We start from the raw sequence: 3,552 nt of genomic DNA, 5'->3' as shown, positions 1-3,552 counted from the left end.
ATAGTTTAATGCAGATGGAGTCCAAAGAAGTGAAAATTGAGGAAAGCTCTGGCTTGTGTTGGAGAAATGGTAGCATTTCAAATCAATGTCTACTTCTATGAACCTATTCCTACTATTAATGACTGAAGATTAGTGTTCCTCTATTATTGTCACATAGCATTTCTCTTGCATAGAAAAAATTGTATTGGATAACATCATTTCCCCTGATCCAGTCATAATTTTCTGTGTCAGTTATTATTTTTCTCTTTAATAATAACTCCCTTCTAAGGGTAAGAAAAAAAAAAGAACCAGAATTTAGAAGTCTCAGAAGATAAAGAAGCTCTCTGTGTCATGTGATAACTCACCTCTTGAGGACACTTTGGATAAGGAGGCTATCAAAGAGCCCACACTGAAATTCTGTGAATACAGAACCACAAAGTAGCTACCAAATAAAACACCCATGTTTGAAAGTGGTGCACAATTTGTCTAGATGGATGAAACATGACTAGACTCACTGTTTTCAGTGTCTTTAGGTTCTGAAAAGGGTGATTATGCCCTGAGAAAACATTTGTGTGTAACTTATAGAAAAAAAAAAGTTCTATAACTGTCAAGTGATTTTAGTAAAATCTAGTTGTTCAGCATGTTTGCATTTGCAGATCTGAAATTTAAATAGGATTTTTATTCCCATAAATCCAAATTTGACACAGAGTAGGTGCTTAATATAAGCTTATTAACTAATTGTTTCCACTAAAGAGGAGAATCAAGTCAACTATGCACATAAAGAAGTCCAATAAATTACAAAACAAATATACCAAGGAAACCAAACAAACTACTAATATTCTTATAATGGACATTAAGACACTTTGCTTTTTATTTTTTTTTTACTTTTAAGGTTAATTACTTTAAGATTTACTTAATTTAAGATTTATTTAAGTGTAGCAATAAGCCAAAATATCAATGATTCATAATACAACCTAAGAGATTTCCATGTACCAACTTAAAATAATTTCTATATCTGTCTATTCTTTGGTTGAAACAAAATTTCCATCTCTTTTCTCAAATAATCACATATTACTAAATAAAACATACAAAAATCAAACAGTAAAAAAGATTAAGAATATGTCAACTGCAGTTCTCCTAATTTACCCATTAGCTGTCCTTCTTGTGGAAAGGTTTTCTTTTTTTTCCATTAAAAAATTGTTTCCCAATTTTTAGGGGCTTATAAACAGTGTTCTTGATAATGTATCCTTGTGTCATGAAAGCATAGACATTTTCTTTTGCTCCTGTGAATCATATCATAGCTGGCATACTGAATTAATCAATAGAAACATTCTGTATCTATTAACAATTTACTCTAGGGGTTAAAAGTCCTGGGGAATGTTAAAAAAAAAGTCTCCTTTTGATGTTCAAGCAGCTCTATTTGGTTCTTATCACAGTGGGCAAAGAAAATAAATTGCAGGCTCTCTGCTTTAAGTGATATTTTATTTTTTTAATGAAGTGTTTGAATAAATAGATAAATAAAATAGTTGTAACAGATGTAAAGTTTTCTCTCTCCAGAGGTCTACAGACTTAGCTAATTCACCCTATCCATAAAAAAGGAAAAAAAAATATTCAATAATCCCACCCCCCACCAACCTACTTACCACCACCAAATTCTTGTTCTTAAAGTGAAAATGTCTGTCCCCAATGGCACTGGAGGCTACTAACACAGCCCCTCTGCCCCCCCAATTATTCCAAAGAGGATTCCATAGTGCATCCCCTGCTTTGGGAATGTATGACTCTGGAGTCTAGGCTTACAACACATGAGTTTTAACTTGGTAATCAAATGAGTTACATAAGTAAAGTCAGCTTTCCCTTTTTTTTTATATATTGATGTAGTTCTAATCTGTGCATGTTATTAACATAATGTAAAAAGAAGTTCCTACCTCTGATACAAAGGGTGATTGCACCTATTTACTTAACAAGCATGGTAAACATTCCACTTCTCAGAAGAAAAGAACTCTAGACAAGAGTGTGGAACTAAGAATGTTGCTAGAAGTTTGCTTTTGTTTAAATAGAAGTTCTTAGGTAACCTGAAAATAACTGCTTTATGATTTTTCTCTCCTAAACTTTTCAAAACTTTCTATTTGGGTGGATTTTATTTCAAAGTTACACATAGGAAATTCAGAGCACTGAAGAGAGGATTTCCATTTTCTTTAAGTAACTCTAGAAAGTTTCCCCTTTTCTGAAGTGAATGTAAAATGAAAAAAAATCCTTGCAAACAGGAAAGAGGTCCTTGGGCTAAGTCAGTCTTTATCCAAATGCTGAGCTGAAAACACAATAAAATGTAAAAATGTGTATAGATAAAGATAAAATTTCCCATCAGTCCTCTGTTAACATTGTAAAATTGTAAAGCACCTGTGCATTAAGCACGTAGATTGTACCCTAGAGCATGTGACAGGTAACTTAGAATAAAGACTGTTCTGTCTGGTCTCAGAAGACGAGCAAGTGCTATTTTCTTTGGAAGATATTAATGTTGATGCACTAAACGTTTCCAGAGATGCTTTTCCAGAGTGGAGTCCTTTGCTTTCTCCCCATTCATTCTCCTGCCTGTTCTTTGTGCTTGAAAAGAAGAGAATTGACAGTGTATAAAAAATAGTAGAAGCAAGATGGACAGAAGCAGAAAGAAGAGAAATCATTAGAGATGAACCCAGAAAACCATCCTCTCAGCTGACAACAGCTTTGTGGAGGCTGAGAATAAAAACTAATTATTGGAGGCCACATACATGAACTTGTATGCTTATTTCATATTTTCCAGTTTATCTAAATGATGGTTTGCATTTTAATTACATAGACATTTTGGTGTTTTAAAGGTAAATGGTCTTTCAAGAAATTGAAGTTGGCTCATGGTTAAGAATACTATACTTGGAAAAAATTTAAAGACTGGCACAGTATTTTCAAAGGACTTAAGGAGAATTCAACTATCAAGCCTCTCATTTATTTACTAATCTATCTGTATCTTCCTTTCTTTCTTGCCTATCACCTACTTACATACATATGTACACATGCTTGCACATACATATAAGTAATTTTCATGGGTGTGTGTGAAAATTGTATTAAGAACTATGTATGACAAGTTTATTCCCAGGAGCTTGTAGAGAATAGAAGTGTGCAGATAGCTGTTATTTTATTTGCCTCACTCTAGATCCCACTCCCCACCCTTCTCCACCCAACACTTTTCTCGACAGATGCCTTGACATCTGGTTTCCTGTTGGGTTTAGGCAATAGAAGCATGAACAGTACATTTATAGAATGGGAAGTGAATAAGATGATGTGCTTATTTCACAACGCCCTTTTTACTAGGCTATAAGCTGTCAATTGCTACAAAAATGACATACTGCAATCCATCAACTCACCCATTTAATAAATATTTATTGAGACCTAAATAGTAGTGGGTGCTGAAGCTAGAAGAGGCCAAAAGCTGAAGTTACCTTCTCATACAGAATTCATTTTTAAAGTGTCTTTTCATTGTTTTCATTTTTTAATCACAAAACATTTGAGGAATTTTTATGAAAAGGGCTTACTTTTAAGATT

The sequence above is a fragment of the Sorex fumeus genome, unplaced genomic scaffold (genome assembly GCF_029834395.1).
Source record: "Sorex fumeus unplaced genomic scaffold, SorFum_2.1 ptg000006l, whole genome shotgun sequence".
Taxonomy (NCBI): domain Eukaryota; kingdom Metazoa; phylum Chordata; class Mammalia; order Eulipotyphla; family Soricidae; genus Sorex; species Sorex fumeus.
Note: the sequence above shows the minus strand (reverse complement) of the source record.